Source organism: Gopherus flavomarginatus, chromosome 1 (assembly GCF_025201925.1).
Source record: "Gopherus flavomarginatus isolate rGopFla2 chromosome 1, rGopFla2.mat.asm, whole genome shotgun sequence".
In the NCBI taxonomy this organism is placed as follows: Eukaryota; Metazoa; Chordata; order Testudines; family Testudinidae; genus Gopherus; species Gopherus flavomarginatus.
In genome coordinates, this window is record NC_066617.1 from 66422616 (window position 1) to 66436634 (window position 14019).

A 14019-nucleotide genomic window follows, 5' to 3' on the forward strand; every position below is an offset into this window, starting at 1 on the left:
AGTCATATCCCTGAAACATGCCTTGGACTATCACAGTACCCTGACGCAACTGTAACTGTAGGGTAGACCAATCTAAAAGGTTGTAGAATGTACCTGCTTTTTTCCCAAGGTGTGGTTTACCTAGATCATTGATAGCATTTTTCCAGCACTGTGATGTAATAAACAAATACATTGCATATCCCCCACAGATGTTTTGGAGTGAAAAGAAATTGTCATGGGACTTGAAGTAGAACAAGTTCTAATATGATATTTTTCCTCTTTCTTTTATTTTTTAAGAACAGAGCAAAAGTAACTATAAATTATTCAGCCTGTAAAGGGAGAGAAATCTTCCCTCTTCTGTAGTTTTAATGCTCTTTTGGCTTTGTCCTGGTGGTAAATAAAACAATCACAACTTAAAAAACCTTGATTCTTCTTCGAGGAGTAATGTTCTTATGGGTGCCCCACTTCAGGTGTGCATATGCCTCCGTACAGCCTGTGCACACGCCCTACACATCTCATGCTCTGTACTGAGGATACATAAGGATGTGCTGATGAACTATCCTCAGTTCCTTCTCAACCACCTCTGGCCTGTGCTGGAGCATTGAGCATGCCCACTTGACTGGGCTTAGTTAGATAGTAGTTTAGTTAGTTTAAGGTTGTTCTTTCCCCTTTGTCTGTGTTCTTCCTCCATTTCAGGGGTTATTTTGGACTCATTACTGGTGTATGCTGGGATTCCCAGGCTTTAAACCAGTGGTTCTTAACCTCTTTACCATTGTAGGCTGCATCCAGTACTACCTGTATGGCCCTGAGGTCCAGTACATGGCCCGCAGTTGTGTGCTGATCGGGCTGTGGGTTGAGAACCACTGCTTTAAACATTGTTCTTCCTGCCAGGAATCCTCCCCACTTAGTAACGGGGATGCTCAGTGCCTTAATGTTTGGGGGATACCCATATGCCCTCAAGGAGTAAAATCTGTTGTTCATTTAAAAACACACCCCATAAGAACAGGGCAATAAAATTCAAGCTCCTCTTGTTGGAGCAAACTCTGAGACTGGCTTCCTCTGCAGCGTGGGGCATGGGTCACTTGCTGGTGGATTCTCTGCAGCTTGAGGTCTTCAAACCACAATTTGAAGACTTCAATAACTTGGACATAGGTTAGGAGTTTGTTATAGAAGTGGATGGGTAGGGTTCTGTGGCCTGCTTTGTGCAGGAGGTCAAACTAGATGATCATATTGGTCCCTTCTGACCCTAAATTCTATGAGTCTGAGTCTGACTAGAGTTATGAGAACCACTGTGTATATAGTGCCTGTCCACCTTTAGATCTCAGTCACTAAGAGCTTCAGTGGCTAAAACTGCTGTTACTCCATCTGCTGTCAGGTCCCAATCACCAAGAGCAGCAAAGGACAAGATGATCGCTACCCTCGAGGTGCCAGTCAATGAAAGCCTCGGGAGTCGAGACATTTACACCAATGCCTATGGTACTGGCAGCCTCAAATTTAAAGCTGATAGTAATGTCAAGAGGAGCATAACCATTGGATCGCCTTCAAAGAGGTCTTGGTCACTGGAGACCTCAGGCCCCAAGGGCAGTATTAATGAGGCTCCCCAAAAGCATCTGGTATCTTGGGGATGTTTAACGTGGCTTCTAAGAGCCATGCCTCTTCCAAAAAAAAGAGCTGGTACCAAAGACCACCTCTGCTTCAGGTGGTCACAGCTGTATTAGCAGACGTTTTATGATGAAGTGATCAGCACTATCTGGCTTCTCAGTGCCCTGGGTACTTACTTTGGCATCCTGGACTGCTGCATTTGAGTCTATGCCTGCGCAGGTCCACCTCATAGTGCATACTAGCCAGGTATCTATATCAGTATCGATGTCAACCTACATCGTTCTGCTGGTATCTCAGGAGTTCTGGTACTCAAAAGACCTCTTTGTACCCAGCAAAACAGTCTCCTCTGCTGTCTGGTTCCATGCATCTTTCAGTACTGAGATCCTCTAGGTCAGTGATCGCACTTTTCTTATTGAGACACCCTGATTCCCCGACTCTTACCATCCGGGGAAAGCACTTATCACTTTCCATGGCCTATAATGAAGGAAATTCTGACTCTGACTCACAACTCTTTGTTTATGGATCTTCTGTATATTCAATGGAATGTTATTGTCCTCTACATGCTTAGAGAAGGGAGGATAGGCAACCTCGACCTCTGACCAGGTGGGGTGACCAACAGGGGCTATCTCCAGGGACCCTATACCACCAACAATTTCTGAGGGTTCGGAGTTTTACCCACAGGGAGCACAGACATTCTTGCTCTCCTGTACCTTCACTCCCTCTTCTCCAGCTAGAACTGGTAGAGGAGACCTTTGATGAACGAGAGGGAAAGGCTGACAAGGAAGTAACACCGTCATCATTGCTAGATGAGACTGTAATGACTCCACCATCTTCCAGGGCAGATGACTTCAGGCAATTCCAGGAACCGATGAAGTGAATCATGGATATGCTTCAGATTCCTCTTGAGGAAGACATGGTCTCCTGTCATAAACTCCTAGACTTTTTACACACCTCAGCTTCAACACGTATGGCACTACCGGTTAATGAGGCTCTTTTAGAGCCAGACAGGACCATCTGGCAAACACTGGCTACGGCACCCACAACTCGCAAACATGCTGACAATAAATACTGTGTCCCAGCCAAGGATTTGGAATTTTTATTCACATCCATCACCGAATTACTTGGTTGTAGATACAGTTAATGAGGCAGCATAACACAAAGCTTAACCCACCAAGCAAAAACCCAGAAGTCCTTTTGATATTTTTGGTTGCAAAAGCTATTTCTCTGCAACATTACAATTTAGAATAGCAAACCATCAAGCACTCATGTCAAAATATGACTATCTAAACTATAATAAGTTTAACACTTTTAGTGAATATTTGCCAAAGGAACATCATGAACAATTTAAGACCATCATAAATGAGGGTCAGATGTTAACAAAGACATCTTTACAGGCCTTCGTGATGCAGCCGACTTTGCAGTCTGATTCATATTCACTGCAATCGTGATGCAATAAGAATCTTGGCTCCAGCTGTCTGTTTTTTCTAGGAAGGTACAGGCTAGTGTAGAGGACCCTCCCTACATTTAGGGGCAGTAGAACCAGTTCTGCTTCAACTCAAGGGAAAAAGGGTTCTATTCCGAGTACTTTCTTGTCCCCCAAATAACAGGATGGAGCCAATATTAGATCTCGGATGTCTCAATAACTACATGAAACCATTCAGGATAGTGACACTTGCAGCTGTAATTTCCCCTCTAGATTCTGGGGATTGTTTGCAACTCTCAACCTTCCACATTGTAATTCACCCCTCTCACAAGAGGTTCCTTCGATTCACAGTCAACCACAACCACTTCCAATACTGAGTGCTCCCTTTTGGCCCCTCCTCTGCCTCAAGAATATTCTCAAAGGTCATGGCAGTTGTAGCTGCTCATCTGCGTCATCTAGGCATAACTGTTTTCGCCTATCTTGATGATTGGCTACTCAAGAGGTTCTATCAGCTGTACAAATGACAATGTCCTTGTTCTACAATTTAGGCCTCCAGATCAATCTCAAAGTCTATTTTGATCCTAGTTCAATGGATAGATTTCATAAGAGTTGCTCTAGAGCCTGTGTAAACCAGAGCTTAGCTACCTGTGTTCAGACTTATAAATCTACAGAACCTTATTACAAGCCCAGGCTCAACAAACAGTTTGGGTTCTGGACTGGTGCACAGCCAACCAGATAGTCATCTCAGCTTCTCACCTTCTGGGTGCACCAAACACTATAGCTGATGACCTCATCAGACACTTCTCCCAGCATTCCAAGTGACAGTTGTATTCATGAGTCCTCAACAACATATTTCTAATCTGGGGATTTCTAGAAGTGGACCTTTTTGCCATCGCAGCCAATGCATGGTGCAAGAGTTTTGCTCAAGAGGTTTGATCTTCAGTCACCAGTAGATGCCTTCCTCATTTCATGAACGAAGGTCCTTCTTTACACTGACCCACCAGTGTCATTGTTCTTTTCTCAACAGGATCAAGCAGGACATGGCCAAGGTCATTTTGATTGCGACAACTTGGCAGAGACAAGTCTGGTATCCTCATTACTCCTTCCACCTCTGTATGATCTTCTCAGTTGAGGTCAGTGTTTCACCACCTTTGCTGAGTACAGCCTGGGCAACGTCTCGCTGACCCCTCCTAAGGCAATGAATGGTTTGCCAGAACACCTTTGAGGCCATCTGGTAGTCATTCTCCATAGTCTCTCCAAACTCCTCCTCCATAGTCTCTCCAAACTCCTCCAAGCATGGGCTTTCGCTTCAATGACTGCCTCAGCCGCAGCCCTCTTAGCCAGCCAGTACCTCTCAGCCATATCAGGAGTCCAGTTTGCAAGCATTGCTCGGAGGCCTCCTTCTTTAACTTGACAGTTTCCCTTACCACTGGAGTGAATCCACCAGCAGGTCCTAGAGTTGCCACCATGATGAGCACCAACCACCTTCAGGCCACAGCTTTTCAAGGCTGCCTTAACGATTGAGACCCTCAACATGGTCCACTTGGACTCAATATCTAAGACCTCACCTGGAATGCAGGAGAAGTTCAATTCCCACCTCCGGAAGAAGTCTTTCTGCACAGGGTCCTCCACGAGATGTTCTCAGGCGACTCACACTGATTGTTTGGACCTCCCGTGTCTACCAGGCCAGCATCCCATGCATCGGCTCCAACTCACCACCAGGTGGTGATTGGCTGCCAGCTCTGCCCCTCTCTTCACCTTAGTGTCCAGAACATACAGCCTTAGGTCTGACAAGATGACTATAAATTCAATCATCAGTCTTCAGCCTAAGGTGTTCTGGTACCAAGTACACTTATGAGCAACCTTGTGTTCGAACATGGTATTTGTTATGGACAATTCATGACTAGCACAGAAGTCCAATAACAATTCACCTCTCAGGTCCAGACCAGAGAGGCCCTCTTGATCACTCCCCTCCAGGTATCTTCATCGTTTCCCACATGAGCGTTGAAGTCTCTCAGTAGAACTACAGAGTCTGTAGGGGGTGCTCTATTGAGCACCAATCCCACTGTCTCCAGATAGGCTGAGGACTCTGAACTACTGTTAGGTGCATAGGTGCAAACAACTGTCAAGGTTTTCCTCTCTGATACCCAAAGTCTCATCAAGGGTACCCTCTCCTCAATTGGGACAAACTCCAACTGCACATCACCCAGTCAGGGACTTGTGAGTACCCCTACACCTGTCTGGGGCCTCTCACACAGGGCCACTTCTGAGTAGGAGAGACCACCCTCCATAGAGAAGTTTGTTTCCACAGACAGCCAATGCTATGTGTGGAGGTGAAGCCGACTGTATCTAATCGGTACATTTCCACTAACTCTGGCTCCTTTCCTGCCAGCTAAGTGACATTCCACGTCCCTAAAGTCAGTTTCCATTGCAGAGGGCCAGTTTGTCATGGTCCGTCTCTCCTGCTGACATTCTGGCATCGCACCCAACCCTCACCCTTCGCCTCGCAGGTGGTAAGCCCACGAGATGGGTCCAAATCTCCTTTTCAGGCTGGGCCAGGCTAGGTTATATGGGTAGCCCGACCACCAGATGCTTACCTGACACCACTCCCCAGGTAGGCCCCAGTATCCCTAGTCCAGGGGAGGTTCACATGGTCATTTTTGGGCTTTCATGAGAGTTTTGAGGGGGATCTTTTTTTTATTTTTAGTCTGGAACCTCCCCCCAGACCTATTCGCTTAGGGTGACCCTACCAGGAGCACTAGGCTCCAGACGACATAGCCCTGGGGTTTGTTGAAACATGGAAGCCCCTAAGCCCCTCCACCACAACAAGGTAATGATCCTCAGAGGGGATGCTTGTGTTTTTACTTTAGAAATAATTGAGAATGTCCAATCTGGTGTTTCCTGTTTGCTGAAGGATGTGCTGGAAGTCTTATATGTGACTTGTAGGGCTTTGTACCCCTTAATTGAAGAGGAGTATTAGTTGAATCTTTAACAAAGGCAACTTTTCTCCAAGATTTTCTTGGGGATTTGAATTAAACAGCTATTAACAAAAAAGAGTTTTAAACAGTCTGAGAGATCATTTTTTGTTCGTTTCACAGCTTCACTTGCATGATCTTTCTGGTACTATAATTATAACAATTCTTCAGTCATCCATAAACTCTTCCTGGAAGAATGAGGGAGTCCTGCATTTTTTTAAATGGTGGGGGGACAAAGCCCATAAAAATGAGGCAGACAAAACAAAAAGAATGTTTTTCAGCCTGTCTTTATAAAGAAGCAAAAAGGGCACAGAACAATTTTTTTTTCCTTTGTAGGTTACCTTTGAGGGGGTACCAGAGAATCCTTGCAAGGATCTGAGTTATTGAGGGAGGTGATACTCATGTTAACGCTTTTCTATCTGTGTGCCACTGCATCGTTGGTTTCTGAACCCACTGGTTCTGTAACTTCTCCTTTTTTTCCTCAGGATTTCCAGACAATGAACTTGTGTGTGGCTGGCCTCATGGAGTAAATGTATCAGGATGGTTACTTGATTGTGGCAGATTTTATTTTGGTCTGTATAGAGTCAATCCATGGACAGGAGAGAAAACCCCACTCTGCTGACTTAGGGAATTAGATTTGGCCTGCTTTTTGCCCTAACTGTTAGTACATGGACTAAAGGAGCAAGAAATTCTAATACTTAGAGACCAACATCATATTTGCAATACTGGGCCTGGGCCTGATTGAACATTCATTGGCTTCAATGCGCCCTATATTCTTAATAACCAGGGATTTGGCGGGGGGGCGGTGGTGGTGGTGGTGGTGGTGTTGATATAATGTTGAGCTGCAGTTTGGACATTACTTCCTAAAGCCCAAGGGCATTCAAAGGTGGGATTTTAATTTGGGCCACTTTTAGAATATGGCGAGCCATGAAGTTTGGATCTGAACTTTCAGAAATTTCAAAGTTGTTCAAATCTGGAGTATTTCTAGTTGTTTGTTTGTTTGAAATCCATATGGTGACTGAAACAAGAGCGTTCTGGATTTAGAAAAGAGAACTACAGTAGAACTTCAAAGATATGAACACCAGGGTTACGGATTGACCATGTGAAACTGGAAGTAACCAATCAGGCAGCAGCAGAGACCCCCCACCCCCCAAAAGCAAATACTGTACTGTGCTTGTATTGCATCTTAAAGGTAGGCACATGTGGGCTCTCTGTCCCTACCTCACCCCCATGCACAGGGCAGCCACCTACAGCTAGAAGGTGAAGACACTGGGGCTGCCAGTCCAAGGTAGCCGGAGTCAGCAGAGCAGGAGCATCACTGGGGTCTGCGCCACTTTCACCCCTTCCTCCTCCCCACCCCCAGAGACGGATGTGCTGTTTACACACTCCCAGGCACCTCACCCCACCCCCACCGGCTGGGAGGAGGACAAGCTTGTAAACTCAGTGGGACCCAGGGAAGGAAGCTGCTGCTGAAGCCTGGCCTGGAGTTTCAGCGTTGGATCTGGAGCCCGAACTGTGCTTTGTTCACAATTCCAAACATTTCAGAGTTATGGACAACCTCCATTCCTATCTACACCAATAATTGTTGTTTTCATTGGTTGTTCCTTGAACCAGTGCTGAAAACTGTTTAACTATTAGCGTACAGAGGACTACAACAATTTCTGCACTGTTAAAATGTCTGCAGAGACTGAGGTCTTGTCTATATTTTGACTTTTTGCACAGTTTGTCCAGCATTGCTGTAAGTGCAGAGTTAAATGATGCACTGATAAAACACTTTTTTCTTGAGCTACATTAGTGCTTCCAACATTGCTAGCATCATTGGAGCTCCACTGGTGCTAAATCCATGTGAAAGGTCACAGAGATGCATCCTCACTGACAGCAACTGATCAGTTTCTTAGACACCTATCTTTCACCTCCAGAATGCCCCTCTGACCTTTGGAGGAAGTTTGGAAAAATGTGGTACTGGAGCTATTCAGCTTCTCTCCTAAAAGAAAATTCTCAGAATATAGCAGCACTATTTTATAATTGAAGATACATCTGACTTCTAAGAATATCGGCCTTATGAATATAGTTTCTTGGTCCCAGTTTTTAGCCCAATGTGTTAATGACTCATAGGCATGTAGTGCTTAAAATGATTCAGTAAGAAGTATTTGAGGGAGACCAAGATGCTAAATGAGGAGACAATTATTTCATGTTTGTTTCTTTTAATTAAAAACTAACATTTTGTGACATTAATTATATAAAATTTGGCATTCCATGCCATGATTTTAGTGTTCAGCAAAGTTATGAATTTACACTCTCAGGCTCACTTTTTGAAGTTGTTGTGCAGGTTTCCTTTGAGGATGAGTATTGAGAGGTCAGGTGCGGAGAGATAATTTTGTGAAAAGTGTTTCCTCACAGCTCGGAAACCCAGCGAGGGGAGGGAGTTTTGAAGCCCGGGTTCCAGCGCAAGTGGGAACATATGCACTGCTATTTTTAGCCCTGCAAGCAGGGCCAGCTCTAACAATTTCGCTGCCCCAAGCACAGCGGCATGCCTCAGGGGGCGCTTGCCGGTCCCGCGGCTGCGGTGGACCTGCCGCAGGTGTCCCTGCGGAGGGTCAGCTGGTCCCGCAGCTCCGGTGGACCTGCCGCAGGCGTGCCTGCAGATGCTCCACCGGAGCCCTGGGACCAGCAGACCGTCCGCAGGGACGCCTGCGGCAGGTCCACTGCAGCTGCCTGCCGCCCTCTCGGCAACTGGCAGAGCGCCCCCCACGGCATGCCGCCCCAAGCACGTGCTTGGCACACTGTGGCCTGGAGTCGGCCCTGCCTGCAAGGTCAAATCAACTGACCCAGGCTCTGAAATGCAGTGCTGTGACTTTTTCTTTGCAGTGTAGATACACCCTATGAGTGCTTCTCTCTTTCCCCAACAGAAGTAGGTCCAATAAAAGATATTCCCTCCTTCACCCTGTCTCTGTAATAGCCTGGGACCAACAGGGATACTACACTGCAAATATTGTGTTTTTACTTTCTATCACATATTATATGTTTCAGGATAGTTTCAGAAAGCTGATTGATGGGATGAGTGAAAGTGGGTAGTTTCATCTAAAAGATAGATCAGGTACACTTTCTGACTTTGATTTTGTCCATTGCATTTGATCATTGGGTGTTTTTGTTAATCCAGTGTAGATGGAATTCCTTTTAGGTTTTTGAATGGACTAGAAGTATCATGTAACAGGACCATTTATTTCACTAATTGAAGTAGCAAATAGGAACATTGCAGATATGACGTGAGATGCTCTCCTTAGCCAGTTGTAGGGGTGATTAAATATATTTAAAGCTTCATTTGGTGCTGGTGGTATCTGAACTACCACCCGGAAGAAACAGCTTTGATTTCCAGTTTTGGTCTCTTGCTTGTGTGGCTGGTTTGAACTAAGTAAGTTGTAGAGACTATATGTTCAGCCCTGGAGGTGGGGAACATGCTGCATTGCTCTATAGATTCCTCACTGGCCACTTAGGGAAGTGATGTTAATGAACTTTCAAAAGAGTCTTATCCAGTCTTCCTTGGCTGCAAGGATCTGAGAACTTAATGACTGGCAATTTAAATCAGAGAAATATTGGGGTGCAGGGAATCCAAAGAGCTTTTTATGATCTGAAGATTCCTCTTAGAGATTGGAAATCAAGTGATGGAATTTAATAGTCCTTAACTCATCAGTGCTGCAGTCCTATAGCATAGCGTAGTCTCATCCTTATTTAAATGCTGACAAAGGGCTTGGCAACACAGAGATAGACATAAAAGCAGCCCCTGCCTTGTGGAGTTTACAATTAAAACAATCTAAATTTGTCATGCAGATCATTTAATAAAGGAAGCTTGCTTAAATTATGTGGGGTATTTTGAAGTGAAATGTCAAATCTTTATTTGCCATGACAAGCAGGTGTGATGCCGTTTCCTGATTTGCCTGGCTTGAGGGAGAGGTTTCAAGCAGCTTGGCAAAGCAGGATATGCCTCAGAGTTCTGATTCAGGGCTTTACTGCCAAACTTTTTCCTCTGGCTTGTAGAGGAAGCAGAGAGGCTTCCCTCTCACTTCCTGAGGGCTGTGATCAGCCAGGTGTACAACCCTGGATAGTCACTGAAATAAACAGTGAACAGAGCAGTGTGGCAAACATGTCTTTTATATTAAGATGGTGGTACTATGTGTAAGGTCTGCTTTTAACTAAATTGTTAAAACAACTGCTGCCTATTTTGTGTTAGCTAGATATTTCAAAAGAAATCTGGATTCAATTACTAAGTCCTTTCATTTTTTAATGACTTGTTTTGGTTACGGTCATAGAAACTAACCATCTTGGATGTCTGCTGGCCTATGACCCTGTCACAAGAACAGCCAGAACGCTGCTTGGTGGCCTGTACATGGCAAATGCATTGTCTCCAGCTGAAGACTACATATTAATCACAGAAACAAGCACATGCAGAATTATCCCGTATGTAAAACCTCAATTTTCCCTCCTGGAATTAAAACATTGCAAATCAGGTTAGGCTGTTGACTTGTTGATTTAATTTCTAGTCACAAGCATAATTTTCTAATGCTTTAGCTGAAACTGTCCATTTAAAAATGATAATATTGGAAGTGTTTAACTTTTTTGAAGGCCAAAGCTTGAGGTTTAGTTAAAATTGAAATGGAAGTATGCTTTAAGTGGAGGTGGAAAGCCACTCCACCCAGTATAAAGTTTTTATAGATGCTTGCTCGTATAAGGCTACTGTACGTTGGTTCCTAATTTCATCAAACCTTACTGCAATTGTCCTGCTTAAATAATCCTTCCTTATAAATACTTGCACCTCTGGACTTCCTAAAGCTGCCCTCAGAAAGTGGAAACATTTGTGTGATTAGCATTATTAGCCAAATATCCCATTCTTCAAATTAAGATGTTTAATTTACCATGGTTTTCCATTTTTAAAAACATTGTATGGGCAGGGGGGGAGGAGAAGTGGGATTAAAAGGATACCTTAGTACAGCAGTTCCTACTCTTGAATTTGTCATCTCATACAACATTAGAGGTAATTTTAACATGCTAGGGCAGAGCTCTCATTTTACAAAGAATGTGTTGAGTTCTGCAAGTAGTTTTCCCTACCTGGAGCCACTATAAGGTGCTGTTCTGAGGAAGAGATTTAAGTTATGTAAATTGTATGCAGTTAGCATCGTGATGGATAGCCAATAACTAGTATCCCCTTTGTTCAAACAGATTTGCTGGTTCTGATGAAGCCCCTTCCTCTACAATTTGAAAATCCTCTTGTGAATTGTACAGCAACTGATATACTGTACTGTTTCACTGCCTGTGTTTCTCAACGGCTGCTGTACCTAAACAGATGTAAAAATATGAATTCATTTTTTTTGGCAGCTATTGGCTGAGTGGATCTAGTGCTGGTCTGAAACCTACCTGGCAATCCACCTAACATCAGACTATCAAAAAAAGGCGCATACAGACTGAGAATATTTACTCCTTGCTTTCCTAGTTTCTTTTGCTCCTTTTCTGAATGCTTTAGGATCTTATCCCTGAAGAGACTTATTGCAAAGGTGAATTAAATCTGACATTGAGTAATAGTAGTACTGCAGTAGCATGTTCAAATCTCAGGCCTGACCTATACCTAAAACTTATTCTGGAGAACTGTTGGTTCGGGCTATTGTCTTTTGTTTTAAATGGGCTTTGCTATGCTGCTGTAAGCAGTAGTATAAACAGTTCTACTAGCAAAGAAGTGATGTTGGCAGTATGGCTTTTTTGGCCAGGGAATTGATGTAAATGATGCTGGCAAAAGCACTGTTGTTGGTATAAGCAATGTCTGACCTAGGAAGGTGAACCACTACAGCTTACCAGTATAACTATAGCAGCAATCCCTTAGTGTAGACAAGACATCATGGACCCCATTGTATGAGTTGCCATACAAACATGGTCCCCATTCAAAAGCACTTATAGTCTAAGGCTTGGTCTACACTGGCGGGGGTGGGGGGGGGAATGTGTCAATCTAAGTTACGCAACTTCAGTTATGTGAGTAATGTAGCTGAAATCGATGTACTTACATCTACTCACCGCAGTGTCTTCACCGGTAAGTTGACTGCTGCCACTACCCCGTCGACTCTGCCTGAGCCTCTTGCAGCGCTGGAGTACAGGAGTTGACAGGAGAGTGCTCAGGGGGTCGATTTATTGCGTCGGATCAGTCACTGCCCACCGATCTGGCGGGTAGTATAGACATATCCTAAGTATGCTTCCTTCTGCATTTTGATTACTTCTATTCTAAGGCAGTTGTAGAAGTCTTTAACTATGACACCCAGCTGGGATTTTACTATTGGAGTGCCATTATTTGCCTGCACAATCTTTCTCTCAGAGTAAAATTACCACCCTGCAGTTGGCTGAGATTAAGCAAGTTGCTTAGGGAAATTTGAGCTCATCTTTTCTTTCCTCGTACTTGATACATAATTTTGATTGGGACTGGTAAGTGATTTCAACTCTGCTTTAGCAAGTCCACATTGTGACAGATGGCCAAAAAGGGTTAAGCAGCTCGCAAGCTAAATGACCCAGAGTCAACCTTTAGAGCATTTTGGAAAAGTATGTAAATGGTAATAGAGCCATTCCATGTTAGATGGGCTAGAACTTTGAAATGCAAACCTGTATTATTAGCGAATTAGAGGTGATGCTAATTGTATGTTTACTTGTGTCTTGTTAGATATTAGCCATATAAATGGAGTTTCTGTTTCTTACTATAGCTATTGATTCAGCTATCAAAAGGGAATATTAACATTTAGATGAATCTTGAGTGAAATAATGTCATTATCTGTCTCTTTAAAGTTTGTGACAAACTGCTTAATGGCTAAATTTCCTTAATTTAATCCATATATAATAATTACTGGTGATGTTTAGGCTTTTGAAAGTACCCTATTTCTATTGTTCACCCAGGACTGTATGGTGAAGAGGCTGCCAGAAAACTGTATAGAAAGACTCTTGAGACCTGATCCTTTCATCTCAGATCTGCTTAACTCTTTATGCAGGGGAAACTTGAGTCATAAGACTGAGAGATCCAGTCCCACCTGGATATGAACATTGGACTATATAGCCTATGGATTAATTGTGAAATAACTCTTTGTAACTACAAAGCTTGCCATCACTACTATGAAACTGGTCTCAAAACTCTATTCATGTTCATGATCTTTTAACCAATACTCTCTTCTTAAATTTTTAGTTTAGTTAAGAATTAGCTGTAAGCATGCATTTTGGTAAGATTTGAAATATTCATCAACTTGGGAGGTAATGTGCCCAATCCTTTGGGAGTGGTAGAACTTTTTTATATGATGAATACAATTTGCAGTAATCTTAATCATATGTGACTTGGGTGGCTGGGTTGCTAAAGGGCAACCAGGCTGTTTTCTGGTTAACCAGTAAGGTGGTATAGAAGCTGTCTTGTGCTGCCTTGGTAAATCTCAGTACTGTATTGGAATACCCATCAGCTTTGGGGACTGTCTGCCCCATTCTCTGTAGTTTGCCCTAATTGAGCAACTTCAGGTATGGCTCCCCTGGGACCGCAGTCTCTCTCTCATTATAGAGTAAGTCCTTTTTGGCAATTTATAATTATCTCCACCACTGCCCACCCTTTCCTGAGATGCTAAGGCAGTGGCTGTATTTCAGGAGTTACCAACCTGTTACTTACCATAGAGCTATCGGACATCCAGCTGTGGCAGAAACAGTTGAGTGAAAGTAGTTAGTGTGCTTTAGCTGTTGGTTTATTTGCATCTGCCCACAAGAGTAATGTTATCTGGCAAGTGGCAAATCTGCACGGTGAGAGCTGTACCTACATAAATCCCCCTGCTATTAATACCAATTTTCCTTTAATGGAACATGTTCTGAAATAACCAGTGCCTTCTTACATTTTTACAGGTTACTCCAGTATCACTCTGGCACATCTTTCTACATAAACATGACTTAATGACCAAGGAGAAACTGTAGAGAGTTTTCATGACCCTGATGGTAGCATGACGGGCCATGAGGGATGTCTTTGAGAACAATGGGAAAATACACTGA

General features: G+C 43.7%; 1 pseudogene; it reads left to right on the forward strand.

Annotated features, from left to right (window-relative positions):
* The first annotated feature begins 1385 nt into the window (after positions 1 to 1385).
* Positions 1386 to 14019, forward strand: LOC127040742 (uncharacterized; annotated as a pseudogene).